A 22,168-nucleotide genomic window follows, 5' to 3' on the forward strand; every position below is an offset into this window, starting at 1 on the left:
TACATTCTTTTTAAGTGCTCATGGTACATTCTCTAGGATAGACCACATGTTAGAGCACAAAAGCAGCCTCAACAAATTTAAGAAGACTGAAATCATATCAAGCACTTTCTCTGATCACAACAGCATGAAACTAGAAATCAACCAAAATAGAAAAGCTCAAAAATTCTCAAACACGTGGAAACTAAAGAGCTGGTTGTTAAATAACAAATGTATTAAGAATGAGATAAAAGAAGAAATAAAAAAATTTCTAGAAACGAATGACAATGAGCATACAACAACTCAAAATTTATGGGACACAGCAAAAGCAGTACTGAGAGGGAATTTCATAGCACTACAGGCACACTTTCAGAAGCTAGAAAAAGCTCAAATAAACAACTTAACCCTGCATCTAAAAGAATTAGAAAAAGAACAGCAAGTAAAGCTCAAATGTAGTAGAAGGAAGTAAATATTAAAGATCAGAGCAGAAATAAATGACATAGAGGCTAAAGAAACAATACAGATGGTCAATGAAACTAGGAGCTGGTTCTTTGAAAAGGTAAACAAGATTGATGAACCTTTAACTAGAATCACCAAGAAAAAGAGAGAGAGGAATTAAATAAATAAAATTAGAAATGAGAGTGGAGAAATAACAACTGACAAAGCAGAAATACAAAATATTGTAAGAAAATACTATGAAGAACTGTATGCCAAAAAACTAGACTACCTAGATCAGCTTTTCTCAACCTGTGGGTCGTGACCCCGGCGGGGATCGAACGGCCAAAACACAGGGGTCGCCTAAAGCCATCATACAAAGCATTGATAAAAGAAATCAAGGAAGATACAAACAAGTGGAAGCATATACCGTGCTCATGGTTAGGAAGAATAAACATCATTGAAATGTCTGTATTACCCAAAGCAATCTATAAATTCAATGCAATACCAATTAAAATACCAATGACATACTTCAAAGATATAGATCACATATTCCAAGAATTTATATGGAACCAAAAAGAACGCGAATAGCCTCAGCTATCTTAAAAAAGAAGAATAAAGTGAGAGGTATCACACTTCCTGATATCAAGTTATACTACAAGTCCACTGTACTCAAAACAGCCTGGCACTGGCATAAGAACAGGCATATAGATCAATGGAATAGAACAGGGAACCCAGAAATAAACCCACAGCTCTATTGACAACTAATATTTGACAAAGGAGGTAAGGAAATACAATGGAGTAAAGACAGCCTCTTTAACAAATGGTGTTTGGAAAATTGGACAGCTACCTGCAAAAAAATGAAACTATTCAATAGATCACCAGCTTATACCACTCACAAAAATAAACTCAAAATGGATAAAAGACTTAAATATAGGCCATGACTTTGGGTGATGGGTATGCAACATACCTGAAAGACAAGATAACCTGGACTTGTTGATCTTTGAATATATGTAACCTGATTTATTGATGTAGCCCCATTAAAAAAATAAAATTATAATTAAAAAAAAGAGCAAAGGAAAAATAATTTGAGACAAAGGGGATTGTAGATTTCAAGAATAAAATGGCAATAAATAATTACATATCAATAATAACCTTAAATGTAAATGGAGTAAATGCTCCAATTAAAAGACATAGGGTAGCTGTGTGGATAAGAAAACAGGACCTGTACATATGCTATCTACAAGAGACCCACCCCAGAACAAAAGATACACATAGACTAAAGGTGAAGGGTTGGATAAAATGTATTTCAAGCAAATGCACACGAAACAAAAGCTGGGGTAGCAACACTTATATCTGACAAAATAGACTTTAAAACAAAGGCTATATATAGTAAGGGATAAAAAAGGTCACTACATAATGATAAAGAGAGCAATCCAACAGGAGGATATAGCCATTTTAAATATCTGTGGGCCTTATATAGGGGCACCTAAACATATAAAGCAGATTTTGATGAACATAAAAGGCGAGAACAACAGCAATGTAAACAACTAGAATTGTAGAGGATTTTAATACCCCAAAACATCAATGGATAGATCCTCCAGACAGAAAATTAACAAAGAAGCAATAGCCTTAAATGACACACTAGATCAACTGGATTTAGTACATATCTTCAGAACCTTTCACACCAAAGCAGCAAAATACACATTTTTTTCAAGTCCTCATGGTACATTCTCTAGGATAGATGACATGTTAGGGCACAAAACAAGTCTCAATAAACTTAAAAAGATTGCAACCATATCAAGCATCTTCTCTGATCACAATGGCATGAAAAAAGAAATTAACTGCAATAGAAAAACTGAAAAATATTCAAATACTTGGAGGCAACATAGAATGTTATCAAATAATGAATGGGTTAACTATGAGATCAAGGAAGAAATAAAAAATTTCCTTGAAACAAGTGAAAATGAACATACAACAACTCAAAATGTATGGGACACAGCAAAATCAGTCCTGAAAAGAAAGTTCATGGCATTACAAACATTCCTTAAGAAGCAAGAAAAAACACAAATAAACAACTTAATCTACATCTAAAAGAACTAGAAAAAGAACCACAAATAAAGCCCAGAGGAAATAGAAGGAAGGAAATAATAATTATCAGAGCAAAAATAAATGACATAGAGGCTAAAATATATATATACAAAAGATCAATGAAAATAAGAGTTGGCTGGGTATATATCCCCAAAACTCAGAAACATTGATACGTAAAGACACATGCAGCCCCATGTTTATTGCAGCATTGTTCACAGTGGCCAGGACATGGAAACAACCAAAAAGCCCATCAATAGATGACTGGATAAAGAAGATGTGGCACATATACACTATGGAATACTACTCAGCCATAAGAAATGATGACATCGGAACATTTACAGCAAAATGGTGGGATCTTGATAACATGATACGAAGCGAAATAAGTAAATCAGAAAAAAACAGGAACTGTATTATTCCATACATAGGTGGGAGATAATAGTGAAACTAAGAGACATTGATAAGAGTGTGGTGGTTACGGGGGGGAGGGGGGAATGGGAGAGGGATAGGGGGTGGGAGGGGCACAAAGAAAACAAGATAGAAGGTGACAGAGGACAATCTGACTTTGGGTGGTGGGTATGCAACATAATTGAACGACAAGATAACCTGGACTTGTTATCTTTGAATATATGTATCCTGATTTATTGATGTCACCCCATTAAAAAAATAAAATTATAAAAAAAAAAAAAAAAAAAAAATAAGAGTTGGTTTTTTGAAAAGGTAAACAAGATTGATGAACCTTTAACCGGACTCACTAAGAAAAAAAAGACAGAAGACTCAAATAAATAAAATTAGAAATGAAATTGGAGAAATCACAACTGACACCACAGAAATACAAAGGATTGTAAGAAAATACTATGAAGTTCTGTGTGCCAAAAAATTAGACAACTTAGGCAAAATGAATAAATTCCTAGAAGCATATAATCTTCCAAAACTCAATCTGGAAGAATCAGAAAACCTAAACAGATCAATTACAACAAATAGTTATCAAAAACTCCCAGCAAACAAAAATCCTGGACCAGATGGTTTCACAGGAGACTTCTACCAAATATTCAAAGAGCTAACACCTATCCTTCTGGAGCTATTTTTAAAAAATTCAAGAGGAAGGAAGACTTCCAAGCTCCTTTTATGAGGTGAACATAATCCTTCTTACAAAACCAGGTACTACAAAGGAAGAAAACTATAGGCCAATAACCCTGATGAACTTAGATGCTAAAATTCTCAACAAAATATTAGCAAACTGGATCAGCAATACATGAAAAAAATCATATATCATGATCTAGTGGAATTTATTCTGGGAAGGCAAGGCTAGTACAATATTCACAAATCAATAAATGGGATTCATCACATAAACAAAAGAAAGGAGAAAATCACATGATTATGTCAACAGATGCAGAAAAAGCATTTGATAAAATCCAGCACCATTTATAATCAAAACTCCCAGCAAAGTGGGAATACAGGGAACATACCTCAACATGATAAAAACTATCTATGACAAACCTATGGCCAACATCATACTCAATGGCAAAAATTAAAAGCAATCCCCTTATGATCAGGAACAAGGCAGGGGTGCCCCCTTCAGCACTCTTATTCAACATAGTGCTAGAAGTCCTAGCCACAGCAATCAGACAAGAAGAAGAAATAAAAGGCATCCAAATTGGAAAAGAAGAAGTAAAACTATCATTATTTGCTGATGACATGATGCTGTACATAGAAAACCCTAAAGTCTTAGTCAAAACACTACTAGACCTGATAAATGAATTCAGCAAGGTGGCAGGATATAAAATTAATATTCAAAAATCAGTGGCATTTTTATACACCAACAATCAACTGTCTGAAAGAGAAATTGATGAAACAATCCCCTTCACTATTGCATAAATAAGTAAATAAAGTACGTAGGAGTAAATTTAACCAAGGAGGTAAAGGACTTGTACTCAGAAAACTATAAAACATTGATCAAAGAGATCAAGGAAGATACAAACAAGCGGAAGTATATACCATTACATGGATAGGAAGAATAAACATCATTAAAATGTCTATATTACCCAAAGCAATATATAAATTCCATGCAATTCCTATTAAAATACCAATGGCATACTTCAAAGATATAGAATAAATATTCCAAAAAGTTATATGGCACCAGAAAAGAACATGAATAGCCTCAGCAATCTTGAAAATGAAGAATAAAGTGAACGGTATCACACTTCTTGATATCAAGTTATACTACAAGGCCATTGTACAAAACAGCCTGGTACTGGCATGAGAACAGCCATACAGATCAATGGAACAGAACAGAGAACACAGAAATAAACCCACATCTTTATGATCAATTGATATTTGACAAGGAGTTAATAGCATACAATGGAGTAAAGACAGTCTCTTTGATAAATGGTATTTGGTAAAATTGGACAGCTACCTGCAAAACAATGAAACTAGGCCCTGGCCCGTTGGCTCAGCGGTAGAGCATCGGCCTGGCGAGCAGGGGACCCGGGTTCGATTCCCGGCCAGGGCACATGGGAGAAGAGCCCATTTGCTTCTTCACCCCCCCTCCTTCCTCTCTGTCTCTCTCTTCCCTTCCCGCAGCCAAGGCTCCATCGGAACAAAGATGGCCCGGGCACTGGGGATGGCTCCTTGGCCTCTGCCCCAGGCACTAGAGTGTCTCTGGTCGTGGCAGAGCGATGCCCTGGAGGGGCAGAGCATCGCCCCCTGGTGGGCAGAGCGTCGCCCCTGGTGGGTGTACCGGGTGGATCCCAGTCAGGCACATGCAGGAGTCTGTCTGACTGTCTCTCCCCGTTTCCAGCTTCAGAAAAATACAAACAAACAAACAAACAAAAAAAACAACAACAATGAAACTAGACCACCAATTTACACCATTCACAAAAATAAACTCAAAATGGATAAAAGACTTAAATGTAAGTCATGAAACCATAAACATCTTCTTTTTTCTTTTTTTATTATTACTAAATTTAATGCAGTGACATTGATAAATCAGGGAACATATGTTGAGAGAAAACATCTCCAGATTATTTTGACATTTCATTGTGCTATATACCCCTCCCCCAAAGTCAAATTGTCTTCTGTCACCTTATATCTGATTTTCTTTGTGCCCCTCCCCACCCCCACCCCATCTCTCCTTCCTTGCCTCATCCCCGCTTCCCCCACCCCTTACCCCCGTTTACATCACATTCTTGTTCATGTCTCTGAGTCTCATTTTTATGTCCCATCTATGTATGGATTCATATAGTTCTTAGTTTTTTATGATTTACTAATTTCACTCAGTATAATGTTATCAAGGTCCATCCATGTCATTGTAAATGATCCAATGTTCAGATATCTCAGCAGAAACTCTACAAGCTAGAAGAGAGTGGAACCCAATATTTATAGTCCTGAAAGAGAGGAACTTTCAGCCATGAATACTGTACCCATTAAAACTATCCTTCAAATATGAAGGAGAAATAAAAACATTCACAGATACAGAAAAGATGAGGGAATTTATCATCAGAAAACCCCCACTCCAGGAATTACTAAAGGGGGTTCTCCAATCAGATACAAAGAACTAAAAAAAAAACAAAGCCACAAGTAAAAGCTCCAAGAAGAACACAATAAAACCAAATTTAAACTGTGACAACAACAAAAAGAAAGGGGGGAGAGGATGGACATTAACAGTAGCAAAGGACAATGAAGTGCAAAAGTACTCATAAAATAGTGCGCTACAATGAACAGGGTAGAAACCCTTTTCATTACCTAAAGGTAACCACCATTGAAAAACCACCACAGAAGCACATGAGATAAAAAAGATAGCAACAGAGGAAAGATGTATGGAATACAACCAAATATAAACAAAAGATAGAAAAACAATGGAGAAGGATCAAACAAGACACAAAACTAACAGAAAGCAATATATAAAATGGCAATAGGAAACTCACAAGTGTCAATACTTACACTAAATGTAAACAGATTAAACTCAATAAAAAGGCACAGAGTAGCAGAATGGATTAAAAAAGAAAATCCAACTGTATGCTGCCTACAAGAAACTCATCTAAGTAACAAAGATAAAAACAAATTCAAAGTGAAAGGCTGGAAAACAGTACTCCAAGCAAATAACATCCAAAAAAAAGCAGGCGTAGCAATACTCATATCTGATAATGCTGACTACAAGACAGCAAAAGTACTCAGAGACAAAAATGACCATTTCATAATGGCTAAGGGGACACTGAATCAAGAAGACATAACAATTCTTAATATATATGCACCAAACCAAGGAGCACCAAAATATATAAGACAGCTACTTATTGACCTTAAAACAAAAACTGACAAAAATACAATCATACTTGGAGACCTCAATACACCGCTGACGGCTCTAGATCGGTCATCGAAACAGAGAATCAACAAAGACAGTGGCCTTAAACAAAACACTAGAGCACCTGGATATGATAGACATCTACAGGACATTTCATCCCAAAGTGACTGAGTATACATTTTTCTCCAGTGTACATGGATCATTCTCAAGAATTGACCATATGTTGGGCCACAAAAACAACATCAGCAAATTCAGAAAAATCGAAGTTGTACCAAGCATATTTTCTGATCATAAAGCCTTGAAACTACAATTCAACTGCAAAAAAGAGGAAAAAAATCCCACAAAAATGTGGAAACTAAACAACATACTTTTAAAAAATGAATGGGTCAAAGAAGAAATAAGTGCAGAGATCAAAAGATATATACAGACAAATGAAAATGACAATATGACATATCAGAATCTATGGGATGCAGCAAAAGCAGTGATAAGAGGGAAGTTCATATCACTTCAGGCATATATGAACAAACAAGAGAGAGCCCAAGTGAACCACTTAACTTCACACCTTAAGGAACTAGAAAAAGAAGAAAAAAAACAACCCAAAACCAGCCGAAGAAAGGAGATAATAAAAATCAGAGCAGAAATAAATGAAATAGAGAACAGAAAAACTATAGAAAAAATTAATAGAACAAGAAGCTGGTTCTTTGAAAAGATCAACAAAATTGACAAACCCATGGCAAGACTTAGCAAGGAAAAAGAGCAAGAATTCATATAAACAGAATCCAAAATGAAAGAGTAGAAATCACCACGACTCCGCAGATATACAAAGAATTATTGTAGAATACTATGAAAAACTTTATGCCACTAAATTCAACAACCTAGAAGAAATGGATAAATTCCTAGAACAATACAACCTTCCTAGACTGAGTCAAGAAGAAGCACAAAGCCTAAACAAACCTATTAGTAGAGAAGAAATAGAAAAAACCATTAAAAACCTCCCCAAAAATAAAAGTCCAGGCCCTGAAGGCTATATCAGCGAATTTTATCAAACATTCAAAGAAGACTTGGTTCCTATTCTACTGAAAGTCTTCCAAAAAATTGAAGAAGAAGCAATACTTCCAAACACATTTTATGAGGCCAACATAACCCTCATACCAAAACCAGGCAAGGATGGCACAAAAAAAGAAAACTACAGATCAATATCTCTGATGAATAGAGATGCTAAAATACTAAACAAAATACTACCAAATCGAATACAACAACATATTTTTTTAATTATAATTTTATTTTTTTAATGGGGCGACATTAATAAATCAGGTTACATATATTCAAAGATCAACAAATCCAGGTTATCTTGTCTTTCAATTATGTTGCATACCCATCACCCAAAGTCAGATTGTCCTCTGTCACCTTCTATCTAGTTTTCTTTGTGCCCCTCCCCCTCCCCCTTTCCCTCTCCCTTTCCCCCCTCCCCCCGTAACCACCACACTCTTATCAATGTCTCTTAGTTTCACTTTTGTGTCCCACCTATGTATGGAATAATGCAGTTCCTGTTTTTTTCTGATTTACTTATTTCACTTCGTATAATGTTATCAAGATCCCACCATTTTGCTATAAATGATACGATGTCATCATTTCTTATGGCTGAGTAGTATTCCATAGTGTACATGTGCCACATCTTCTTTATCCAGTCGTCTATTGACGGGCTTTTTGGTTGTTTCCATGTCCTGGCCACTGTGAACAATGCTGCAATGAACATGGGGCTGCATGTGTCTTTACGTATCAATGTTTCTGAGTTTTGGGGGTATATACCCAGTGGAGGGATTGCGGGGTCATAAGGTAGTTCTATTTTCAGTTTTTTGAGGAACCACCATACTTTCTTTCATAATGGTTGTACTACTTTACATTCCCACCAACAGTGTATGAGGGTTCCTTTTTCTCCACAGCCTCTCCAACATTTGCTATTACTTGTCTTGTTAATAATAGCTAATCTAACAGGTGTGAGGTGGTATCTCATTGCAGTTTTGATTTGCATTTCTCTAATAACTAATTTGCATGAGAATCTTTTCATATTTCTGTTGGCCATTTGTACTTCCTCCTGGGAGAAGTGTCTGTTCATGTCCTCTTCCCATTTTTTTATTGGATTGTTTGTTTGTTTGTTGTTGAGTTTTATGAGTTCTTCGTATATTTTGGATATTAGGCCCTTATCTGAGCTGTTGTTTGAAAATATCATTTCCCATTTAGTTGTCTTTCTGTTTATTTTCTTATCAGTTTCTCTTGCTGAGCAAAAACTTCTTAGTCTGATGTAGTCCCATTCATTATTTTTGCCTTCACTTCTCTTGCCTTTGGAGTCAAATTTATAAAATGCTCTTTAAAACCCAGGTCCATGAGTTTAGTACCTATGTCTTCTTCTATGTACTTTATTGTTTCAGGTCTTATGTTTAGATCTTTGATCCATTTTGAGTTAATTTTAGTACAGGGGGACAAACTGTAGTCCAGTTTCATTCTTTTGCATGTGGCTTTCCAGTTTTCCCAGCACCATTTATTGAAGAGACTTTTTTTTCTCCATTGTATGTTCTTGGCCCCTTTATCAAAAATTATTTGACTATATATATGTGGTTTTATTTCTGGACTTTCTATTCTGTTCCATTGGTCTGAGTGTCTATTGTTCTGCCAATACCATGCTGTTTTGATTGTCGTGGCCCTATAATATAGTTTGAAGTCAGGTATTGTAATGCCCCCAGCTTCCTTCTTTTTCTTTAGGATTGCTTGGGCTATTCGGGATTTTTTATAGTTCCATAGAAATCTGATGATTTTTTGCTCTATTTCTTTAAAAAATGTCATTGGATTTTTGATGGGAATTGCATTAAATTTGTATATTGCTTTGAGTAATATAGCCATCTTGATTATATTTATTCTTCCTAACAAAGAACAAGAAATATTCTTCCATCTCATTATATCTTTCTTGATTTCTCTTAACAATGGTTTATAGTTTTCATTATATAAGTCCTTTACATTCTTTGTTATGTTTATTCCTAAGTATTTTTTTTTTGTTGTTGCAATCGTGAAGGGGATTATTCTTTTGAGTTCGTTCTCAGTTTTCATTGTTGGCATATAGAAAGGCTATTGACTTCTGTATGTTAATTTTGTATCCTGCGAACTTACTGTATTAGCTTATTGTTTCTAGTAGTCTTTTTGTGGATTCTTTGGGGTTTTCGATGTATAGGATCATATCATCTGCAAAAAGTGATACCTTTACTTCTTCTTTTCCAATATGGATGCCTTTTATTTCTTCGTCTTGTCTGATTGCTCTGGCTAGAACCTCTAGTACCACATTAAATAACAGTGGAGACAGTGGACAACCCTGTCTTGTTCCTGATTTAAGGGGGAAAGCCTTCAGTTTAGTAACATTTAATATGATGTTAGCTGATGGTTTATCATATATGGCCTTTATCATGTTGAGGTATTTTCCTTCTATACTTATTTTGTTGAGAGTCTTAAACATAAAATTGTGTTGTATTTTATCAAAAGCCTTTTCTGTATCTATTGATAAGAACATGTGGTTTTTGTTCTTTGTTTTGTTGATATGGTGTATTACGTTAACCCTTTTACGTATGTTGAACCATCCTTGAGGTTCTGGGATGAATCCCACTTGATCATGATGTATTATTTTTTTAATATGTTGTTGTATTCGATTTGCTAGTATTTTGTTTAGTATTTTAGCATCTGTATTCATCAGAGATATTGGTCTGTAGTTTTCTTTTTTTGTGCCATCCTTGCCTGGTTTTGGTATGAGGGTTATGTTGGCCTCATAAAATGTGTTTGGAAGTATTGCTTCTTCTTCAATTTTTTGGAATTCTTTCAGTGGAATAGGAACCAAGTTTTTTTGAATGTTTGATAAAATTCGCTGGTATAGCCGTCAGGGCCTGGACTTTTATTTTTGGGGAGGTTTTTAATGGTTTTTTCTATTTCTTCTCTACTAATAGGTCTGTTTAGGCTTTGTGCTTCTTCTTGACTCAGTCTAGGAAGGTTGTATTGTTCTAGGAATTTATCCATTTCTTCTAGGTTGTTGAATTTAGTGGCATAAAGTTTTTCATAGTATTCTACAATAATTCTTTGTATATCTACGGTGTCCGTGGTGATTTCTCCTCTTTCATTTTGGATTTTGATTATATGAGTTCTTTCTCTTTTTTCCCTGGTAAGTCTTGCCGAGGGTTTGTCAATTTTATTGATTTTTTCAAAGAACCAGCTCTTTGTTCTATTAATTTTTTCTATAGTTTTTCTGTTCTCTATTTCATTTATTTCTGCTCTGATTTTTATTATCTCCTTTCTTCGGCTGGTTTTGGGTTGTCTTTGTTCTTCTTTTTCTAGTTCCTTAAGGTGTGAAGTTAAGTGGTTCACTTAGGCTCTCTCTTGTTTGTTCATATATGCCTGAAGTGATATGAACTTCCCTCTTATCACTGCTTTTGCTGCATCCCATAGATTCTGATATGTCGTTTTGTCATTTTCATTAGTCTGTATATATCTTTTGATCTCTGCATTTATTTCTTCTTTGACCCATTCATTTTTTAAAAGTATGTTGTTTAGTTTCCACATTTTTGTGGGATTTTTTCCCTCTTTTTTGCAGTTGAATTGTAGTTTCAAGGCTTTATGATCAGAAAATATGCTTGGTACAACTTCGATTTTTCTGAATTTGCTGATGTTGTTTTTGTGGCCCAACATATGGTCAATTCTTGAGAATGATCCATGTACACTGGAGAAAAATGTATACTCAGTCACTTTGGGATGAAATGTCCTGTAGATGTCTATCATATCCAGGTGCTCTAGTGTTTTGTTTAAGGCCACTGTCTTTGTTGATTCTCTGTTTGGATGACTGATCTAGAGCCGTCAGCGGTGTATTGAGGTCTCCAAGTATGATTGTATTTTTGTCAGTTTTTGTTTTAAGGTCAATAAGTTGCTGTCTTATATATTTTGGTGCTCCTTGGTTTGGTGCATATATATTAAGAATTGTTATGTCTTCTTGATTCAGTGTCCCCTTAGCCATTATGAAATGGCCATTTTTGTCTCTGAGTACTTTTGTTGTATTGTAGTCAGCATTATCAGATATGAGTATTGCTGCGCCTGCTTTATTTGGATGTTATTTGCTTGGAGTACTGTTTTCCAGCCTTTCACTTTGAATTTGTTTTTATCCTTGTTACTTAGATGAGTTTCCTGGAGGCAGCATACAGTTGGATTTTCTTTTTTAATCCATTCTGCTACTCTGTGTCTTTTTATTGGTGAGTTTAATTCGTTTACATGTAGTGTAATTATTGACACCTGTTAGTTTCCTATTGCCATTTTATAGATTGCTTTCTGTTAGTTTTGTGTCTTGTTTGATCCTTCTCTTTCGTTTTTCTATCTTTTGTTTTTATTTGGTTGTATTCCATACATCTTTCTACTTTTGCTATTTTTTTTTATCTCATGTGCTTCTGTGGTGGTTTTTTCAATGGTGGTTACCTTTAGGTAATGAAAAGGGTTTCTACCCTGTTCATTGTAGCGCACTATTTTGTGATTAGTTTTGCACTCCATCATCTTTTGCTACTGTTAATCTCCATCCTCTCCCCCCTTTCTTGTTGTTGTTGTCACAGTTTAAATTTGGTTTTATTGTGTTCTTCTTGGAGCTTTTACTTGTGGCTTTATTTTTTTTGTTCTTTTTATCTGATTGGAGAACCCCCTTTAGTAATACCTGGAGTGGGGGTTTTTTGATGATAAATTCCCTCATCTTTTCTGTATCTGTGAATGTTTTTATTTCTCTTTCATATTTGAAGGATAGCTTTGATGGGTATAGTATTCGTGGCTGAAAGTTTCTCTCTTTCAGGACTTTAAATTTTGGGGTCCACTCTCTTCTAGCTTGTAGAGTTTCTGCTGAGAAATCTGATGATAATCTAATGGGCCTTCCTTTATATGTTGTATTCTTCTTTTCCCTGGCTGCCTTGAGAATTTTTTCTTTGCCGTTGGTTTGTGCCAATTTCATTATGATGTGCCTTGGAGTAGGTTTGTTGGGGTTAAGAAAACTCGGAGTTCTGTTAGCTTCATGAATTTGAGGCTTTAGTTCTTTCCCCAGGTTTGGGAAGTTCTCATCTATTATTTGTTTGAGTATGTTCTCCATTCCATTTTCTCTCTCTTCTCCCTCTGATATACCTATTATTCTTATGTTATTCTTTCTGATGGAGTCAGATAATTCTTGTAGGGCTATCTCATTTTTTAAAATTTTTGAGTCTCTTTCTTCCTCTCTCTGTTGTGCCTCAAGTTGCTTGTCTTCTATTTCACTAATCTTCTCTTCTATCTGGGTTGTTCTATTAGCCAAGCTTGTTACCTCGTTTTTCAGCTCGTGAATTGAGTTTTTCATCTCTGTTTGATTTGTTTTTATAGTTTCAATTTTTTTGGACATATATTCTTTGTGATCATTGAGTTGTTTTCTGAGCTCCCTAAATTGCCTTTCTGTGTTTCCTTGTATATCTCTGAGTATTTTTAGGATTTCTATCTTGAATTCTCTGTCATTTAACTCCAAGGTTTCCAATATATTAAATTTTTTCTCCATAGATTTTTCCTCATCTATCTGTGTTACCTCTCTTTCTTTTGTATCCATTATCTTTGATTTTCTCTTCCTTAATGGCATCTGAGGGTGGTTTTGTTGATAGTATTAATGAGATTTAATAAAAAATTAAAAAGTTAAAAAAATAAAAAATCAAAAAAAGTTGTTTTTTTAAAAAAAAATTAATAATGAAATAAAGAAAAATAAAATTAAAATTTTAGAAAAGGAAATTATTCCCCCCCTCCTTTTTTCCTCTCCTCTCCTCTCTTTCTTGAGAAAATCTTGTGGTGAACTGTGAATTATATTGTATTTAATAGAACAAACAATGCCTGTAATGGAGGGCCTGAATTGGGGCAAAGTAATAAAGGGGCAAGAAAAAAAAATAATAAAAAATAAAAAAAATAAAATAAAAAAGGAGGGTATGGACCCACAAAAAGAAAATAATGAAAAAATTTGGATCAAGAATAAAATGATTTGCATTTAGGTGTTGGTTGTCTAAGAGGTATGATGAGAGGAGTAAGAGGGAAACAGGAAAATGGGGGGACAAATTAAAAAATTACTATTGTATTTAGTAGAACAAGAGCTTGATAAAATAGAGAGCCAGGGATGGAAGCACTGCTAGTGAGTTAAAAAGGTGAAGTAGAAACCCCCCAAAATGCCACAAACATAAGTTTGAGTCCCAGATAAAATAATTTGTTTGTTATTGAGGTTTGAATGAGAGGAGACGTAAAGGAGAAAGGAAGAAATATAGAGGGAGAAAAGAAAGAGAGAGAGAGAAAAAAAAGAGGGAACCACTAAAAGAAGAAAAAAGAAAAAAGAGGAGAGAGAGAGAGAGAGTTAAGGGTTTTGGAGTGCAACCCTCATAGAGAGAAAGGAAGAGGAAAGAAAAGATAATGGGACATGTAATACTTATGGGTAGTGTAGTTCAAGGAGAGGAGAGAGTAAGACCAGTAGAGAGTTAAATGACCAAATTGGAGGAGGAAAAAAAAAAAAGAAAAAAAAATCAAGGATGAAGATAAGAGAAACAAACAAACAAATATAATAAATGGGATAGGTTATAAAGTCTGCGGATTATTCTGATTTTGAGAGGTTATCTTCTTGCTTTTTCTTTTCTCTCCCTCTTCCTGGTTGGTGATTCTGTACCCTGGGTTCTGCCCCTTTGGCACGCTCAGGTAGAGGTTTGCAGTTGATAAGTCTCTATGGTGATGTCATGTATTGTGCTTCAGTCTCGTTGGCAGTCGAGGCTCATTAGCATTTATAGGCTCCGACAGTGAGAGAGTCCGTATTCCTGGAGCCTCTCTCCTAGTCCTTCCTTCCTCAATTAGTAGCCTGAGAATCCAGCTATGGGGTTGCTGCTTCCTCTGCCTGGATAGTAAGAGGCTCAAAGAGCTGGCAACTCCCCACTCTATTCCCCCTCAGCACAGGGCTCTGGGTAAGGCTCAGTCAGTCAGAGCCGCTAGCATAATCAGCTGGGGCTTCTGCCTACTCAAAGACCTCTGGCTGTGCCACTCTGTCTGGTAACACGGGCGGGCACCCACTCCCGGGGCGCTTGGAGGAAACTCTTGTTCACTATCTGCGTGCGCAGACCAGGATGTTAGACCAGAAGTCTCGCCCTCTTAGTGAAACCCCCCGCCCACACTGAAAAGTTCCAGTGTTGGAATTGGCTCTCGCTCTATCCCCGTGTGTGGCTTTTTCAAGGCGCTGGGGCGGCCTGAGACTCCGCCCTCGGCCCACACAAAGGCCCCCAACTCTGCCCCTCCGTGGGACAACACAGGCTCCCACTCCCGTGGTGCTGGGGGGAGTCTCCTGCCCACTCTCCATGCGCGCAGGCCAGGATGTGAGGCCGGAGTCTTGCCCTCTGAGTGAAACCTCCCACCCGCACTGAAAAGTTCCAGTGTTGGAATTAGCTCTCGCTCCTTCCCCGTGTGCGGCTCTCCCAGGGTGCTGGGGCAGCCCAGAGGCTTTCGGCCCACACAAAGGTCTCTGACTCTGCCTCTCTGTGGAGTAACACGGGCGCACCCTCCCAGGGCTTTGGAAGGAATCTCTTGTCCACTATGCGCCAACCAGGGGGTCAGGTAAAATGGCTGCCCTGCTTGTCTTTCTTTGTCTGGGTTTGGTGTGAGTGTTAGCTGTATTGCCCAGGTTGTCACAGGAACAGTTTTTCCTCAGCTTGGATCTATGTGCCACAGCCTGGTTTGGCCGTTTGTGCCGCGGCCTGGATCTATTCACCCCCTTTGCCCACCTTAGTTTCTATATGCTCAGTTTCCAGTGAAAACCGCCTTGTTTAGGTTAGTGAGGAAGGCGGAGCATTTCTTACTCCCTATTTCCTTCAGGGTTTGGTTATATATTTAGCCAATTTTTCGCTCAATCATACCTTTGGGTGTATTGCGAAACATCTGGAGGCTCCAAGGATAGGCTTTTCTGTTTCTGGTTGAAGATCTTGTTGAGGTTTGGGGGAGATTTATCGGTATTGCTTCCTACCCCGCCATTACTCTGACGTCATCTATCCCTTTGCTCTTTTTACAGCAGTCCCCTTAACATTTTTTGCTGAACTGGTTTGGTTGTAATGAATTCCTTGAGGTTTTTTTTTTTTTTTTGTCTTGGAAGCTTTTTATTTCTCCAATTTTAAATGATAGCATTGCTGGATAAAGAAGTCTTGGTTGTAAGTTCTTGCTTTGCATCACTTTGAATATTTCTTGCCAATCCCTTCTGGTCTCAAGTGTTTCTGTTGAGAAGTCAGATGTCATCCTTATGGGTGATTCCCTATATGTAATTAACTACTTTTCTCTTGTAGCTTTTAGTATTCTTTCTTTGTCTCTTAACTTTGGCACTTTACTTATGATGTGTCTTGCTGTAGGCCTTCTTGGGTTTCTCTTTAATGGAACTCTCTGTGCTTCTGGAACTTGTTGGACTTTTTCCATGAGCAAGTTAGGAAAATTTTCAGCTATCATTTCTTCAAATAGGTTCTCTATTACTTGTTCATTTTCTTCTCCTTCAGGAACCTCTTTGATGTGGATGTGGTTTCTCTACATGTTGTAACAGAGCTCTCTTAGAGTTTCCTCAGACTTTTTGAGACTCTTTTGTTTTTGCTGCTTTGCTTCCATGCTTTTGTTTATCTTGTGCTCTAAATCGCTGATTTGATCTTCTGCTTCATCCAGCCTGCTATTAATTTCTTCTAGTGCAGTCTTCATTTCTAATATTGTATTTGTCATTTCTGACTGGTTCTTTTTTATGATTTCAATATCCTATTTTATGCTTGCTATTTCTTTATTTAGGTTCTCATTATGTCCATCCATTGTTGCTCTATGATCCTTGAGTATCCTAAGAATCATTGTTTTAAACTCTGTATCTGCCATTTTGGTTATTTCCATCTTATTCAATTCTTTTTCTGGAGATTTCTCTTGTTGACTCATTTGGGTTGCATTTCTCTTTCTGCCTATTTTGTCTGTGTATTGGTAGCGTTTTCTGACTTTGAAATTTTTGTGTAGTCTTTATGAAGAAGATGGGCTTGGTGGTACTGTCCTCCAGGCCACTTATTTTCTTCGTTCTAGGAATGCTTCTTGAGGGTACTATTTTCCCTTTTGTTGTATGTGAGTATTGGATGCAGTTGGTTTTTTGTGGGTACATTTATCCATACAGGCTGGCTGGCAGTAAGGGTCTACCTTGATCATATGTATTACACACTGTGCAATGTCTGTTCTGTTGGGCATATTTATTCTCTACTGTATCTGGTGCCTGCTAGACTTCACCTTTGGGTGTGCTGCTTGTGTAGGTAGTTGAGTCTATGTTTGGTGCTATCTGCACTCCACTACCAGTAGTGTTGGCTCAGTTCTTCTTGGGTTGGCGTTAGCTGTTGTTTGTACCCTGCTGTGGTTTAGCAGTCTGCAGCCACTGCACTTTTCACTGTTTGTGTCTGCATTTTCTGTGTCTTGGTAGTATTAGTAGGGGCCAACCTTTGCATAAGGATTGAAGTGTAGAAAAGAAAGGCTCTTAACATGAATAATTTTTGGCAAAAACTTATTTTCTCTAAAAAAAAGACACTTTTAGCAGAACTTACTTTTTCTGAAATGACTCCTTATTCCTGGCCTTAAGGCTGGCTTCTCAGACTGTGGCCTTGGACTAGCTTTGCAAAGTTGCAAGTGTTCTCAGAATGTTCCTCCCTGAATTAACCCTATAGATAAACATTGTAAGAAAGCTTGCTTCACTGCTTTGTTTTACTGCTATGCTTCCTCTCCTCATCATTTTTCAGTCTGTATGTAATTTTTCCTTTAAAAGCCAGCTCCAAACTGTGTTCCTAGGCTGCATTGATTTGAAAGGCTTTGGTCTTCGTGTGGTCCGTGCACATAGCTAGCTAATAAAGGCTCTCTAATTACTTAATTTGGCTTCATGATTGTGTGGCATGACATCCATTTCTCGCTGTTCCAATACAAGAGATTAATGGAGGTCCCAATGAGATAAGAGTCCTTTGGCCTCATTTGTCTTTTTCTCTTTGCAACGCAATCAGGCCAGCCGATCTCTTCAACCTGACTGCTAGGAGCAGAAACCCAGCAGGTGAGGCGTCACCTGTGATGTTCCAGGGCCCTGCTGGTCTTTTCTGTCTGGCTGAAAGTCAGCCTTGGGCAATCAGTGTGCCCATCCACCCATTTGGAGTCATCAAGAAAGCCTCTGGAGGTAAGCAGAGCAAATATTCAATATGCTCAGTTTGTGGTTTGTTTGTGGCTAACCCTCTCTACTATTGTGATTGAGAATCAGATGTGATCGAACTCACACAATAGGCTCTCCAGTGTCAATACGTTGGTGGAGAGTTATCTGAAAGAGGGATCTTTGTGCTCTTGGGAAGACAGTTGCTGGAACTGAGTTCCACCTGAAGCTTCCCAGGACACGTTTAGAGTTGCTTCCATATGTCTGCCCTCTGTCTGTTTTGCTGCTTCCATTTATTTTTATGGGACATCCTAAGAGACATCTCCTGGTTTGGTCCCTCTTCAGGATCTCCTTCCAGCATTCTTCTCTGGATAGAGGACGTTTATTTTCAAAGGTCCCTCTCTGATTTTACTCCTGCGGAGATCTCATTCTTTGCTTTTGTTTTATTATTCTGTCTCTGTGAAGACTCCTGAGTGACTGTGTGAATAAGGAGCTCAGGTATCTGAGCCTGAGTTTTCAGTTTATGGCTCTTCACGGGCACCCCCTTCCCTTTTGTCTGAAAGTTCTTTGTTCTTTGGTTCTTCAGGATATGATCCAATGGGGGACATTTTAAAAAACTGGCACAAACCTTGGTTCATGATCCCTTTTGTAATCTTGAGAAGTTCATTTGTACTCATATTGTTTGTAACAATGGGGGAAGGGCAAAGTAAGAGTCAAACTCCTCTTGAGTGTATGCTTAAGAATTTCAAAATTAGATTTTCTGATGATTATGGTATAAAACTAAGCAAGGGGAGACTTTGAACTCTTTGTGAACTGAAATGGCCATCCCTTGGGGTAAAGTGGCCCAAACAGGGCTCCTTAGATTCTAGAGATGTCAGAGTTGTATGGAATGTAATAGCTAAGCCTCTGGGCCACCCAGACCAGTTCCCATATATAGATCAGTGGAGGGCTCTAGAAGAGCCCCCTCGCTGACTGACAGGCTGTGTTGTCAGAGACAGTCATCATGTTTTGTTAGCAACAGCCCCAAAGTCAGACAAGGGGGTTCCTGTTTTACAAGCTATTCAGAGTTGCCCCCTCCTTATCTTCCTCCTCTGTCGGCTCCAATCACCTCAGAAAGCCCAGAGTCATTATCAAGACAGACTAGGAGGCAAGAAAATAGAAAGGAAGCAGAGCCCCTCTTACCCTTAAGAGAAAAACTGTTAGCAGAGGGGAGGGAGAGAGACGAGCTTTATCTTGTCTACATTCCTTTTTCCTCTAGTGACTTGTATAACTGGAAGGCTCAGAATCCCCCTTTCTCAGAGAAGCCTCAGGCTCTAATAGGACTGTTAGAATCTGTGCTGTACACATATCGCCCCACCTGGGATGAGTGCCAGCAGCTTTTAGTTACTTTGTTTACTACTGAAAAGAGAGAAAGAATCAAATCAGAGGCAAGAAAAACTTTCATGCTGGGGAGAAATGGCTCTGAGGAGGACAATTGGGACCACCTTGATAAGGTGTTTCCCATTGTCTGGCCTAAATGGAACCCTAACATTACTGAGAGACAGGAAGCTTTGAACACTTTTCACCAGTTTCTGTTAGCTGGGATCAGGGGAGCTGCTAAGAAACGTAAGGTGTCGGAGGTTATCCAGGGCCCCCAGGAAACTCCCTCAGCTTTCTTAGAGACACTGCAAGAAGCTTACAGGGTCTACATACATCTAAATCCTGAAGTACCAGAGAATGCTAGGGCAGTTAACTTAGTTTTCGTGTCACAGTCCACTCCAGATATCAGGAGGAAGCTACAAAATTTAGAAGGCTTCCCAGGAATGGTGATTTCCCAATTGTTAGAAATAGCTCAGAAAGTTTATAATAACAGAGGTACCCTTGAGGAAAAACAGACTAAGAAAATGACAAAGGTAGTTGTAGCTGTTTTAGAACACCAGAATAAGAAGAAAAGTAAGCCTGAGTTAAGGAGAAGTCAGTGCATTTATTGTAAAGAAGAAGGGCATTGTAGGAAAGACTGTCCAAAGTTGAAAGGAAACTCACAGCAGACCCCAAGAATACTTAACGTAAGGAGGACTGATGGGGCCAGGGCCTCATACCTGTTATCCTCCAGGGGCTCAAGGTAACTTTACAAGTAGAGGGCTACCCGGTAGACTTCCTCATTGACACTGGATCTTCTCACTCTGTTCTCACTGCCCGCCTTGGATTGCTCTCAGGGGAGCTAGTGCCCATACAAGGTGCTACTGGGAATCCAGTTCTTTGTCCATGGATTTCCTGGCAGACTGTCAATTTAGGAGATAACACTGTCACCCATTCCTTCTTGGTTATTCCGGACTGTCTTTATCCTTTACTTGGGAGAGACTTGTTAAGAAAACTAAAGGCTACTACTATCTCTTTTAGTCATAACTCTGCTGAGTTCCACACTGAGGCTGATAGCCAGGTACGGCTTATGGTCACTTGCCCTTTGTCAGAAGAATATCTATTAAATATAGATATTAAGGAAGAACAAGGAGTTTCAAATGACTATTTAACAGACCTACAGCATAGATTCTCTTCAGTTTGGATGGAAACCAATCCATCTGGCCTTGCAAAGCATCAAACCCCAGTAGTTGTTCACCTTACTTCAAGTGTCATCCCCATATGGGTGAAGCAATACCCATGTCAAGGGAAGCTAAAAAGGGAATAACCGCCCATATTAAGAGACTGGTAGAAGCTGGTATTGTTCCTTGCCAATCCCAGTGGAATACTCCTTTACTGCCTGTCCAGAAGCCAGGTACCAAAAACTATGGTCCAGTCCAGGACTTACAGGAGGTAAATAAACACGTTGTGACAATACACTCAACTATGCCTAACCCCTACACACTTTTAAGCCTGCTGTCACTGGACTTGAACTTTTACAGAGTCTTAGATTTGAAAGATGCTTTCTTCAGTATTCCCCTGGCCCCTGTAAGTCAGCCCATTTTTGCCTTTGAGTGGAATGACCCAGAGGCAGGCATTTCAGGACAATTAACCTGGACCAGATTACCACAGGGCTTCGAGAATTCACCGACCCTCTTTGATAAGGCATTACATCAGGACCTGCTCACCTTCCACCAGGAACATCCAAAGTGCATGCTGCTGCAGTATATAGATGATTTGCTTCTAGCTGTGGAAACAGAAGTAAGCTGCTGGCAGCCACTGAGGGACTTTTACAAGCACTGCAGTCTCTGGGTACCAGGTGTCAGCTAAGAAGGCACAACTCTGCACCTCTAGGGTGACCTGTCTAGGCTACCCCACTGAGCTGGGGAAGTATACTCTCTCCTCTAGTCATATAGAGGCAATCCTTTGAATTCCAACCCCCACTAGAAGAGACAAGTTCAAGAATTTCTTGGGGCAATCGGATATTGCAGGTTGTGGATCCCTAGGTTTGCAGAGATAGCCAAGGCTTTATACAGCAGAAATCCAAGAGTTAATTTGGACAGATAAAGAACAAGAAGCTTTGAAACCCTAGAAAGGTCCTCAATGAGGCCCCTGCCCTGGCTTTGCCAGACATTCCAAATCCTTCCAGCTCTTTGTTCACAAAAGCAAGGGAATAGAAAAAGGGGTTTTGACCCAAACTTTAGGGCCACGGCACAGTCCTATTGCTTACCTCTCTAAGTGGCTGGACCCTGCTGCATCTAGATGGCCAAACTGTCTCAGAGCCATAGCAGCCACTTCCATACTAGTGAGAGAGGCAGATAAACTAACAATGGGGCAAGAACTGTTCCTGACAGCCCCACATGCAGTAGAGACTTTGTCTGGAGAAACTCCAGAAAGGTGAATATCTAATGCTAGAATCACTCAGTATCAAGCCCTGCTCATAGATGAGCCTCGCATTAAGTTTGTTCAGGTGCAGGCTATCAGCCCAGCAAGCCTGACGCCTGACGAAGAACAAATCATCCCCTTGCATGACTGCTCTGAAGTGTTAGACTCTGTTCAAACTGCAAGGCCAGACCTTACTGATGTACCTCTATTTAATGGAGAAGTACAGCTATTCACTGATGGCAGCAGTTTTGTCCTAGATGGGATTTGATATGCTGGAGTGGCTGTAGTGACTCCTGATGAGACCATATGGGCTGAAGCCTTGCCCCACAGGACCTCAGCTCAGCGGGCAGAACTTATCGCTCTCACCCAGGCATTGAGGTGGGCCAAAAGAAAGA

This window comes from Saccopteryx bilineata, chromosome 6, assembly GCF_036850765.1.
Source record: "Saccopteryx bilineata isolate mSacBil1 chromosome 6, mSacBil1_pri_phased_curated, whole genome shotgun sequence".
NCBI lineage: Eukaryota > Metazoa > Chordata > Mammalia > Chiroptera > Emballonuridae > Saccopteryx > Saccopteryx bilineata.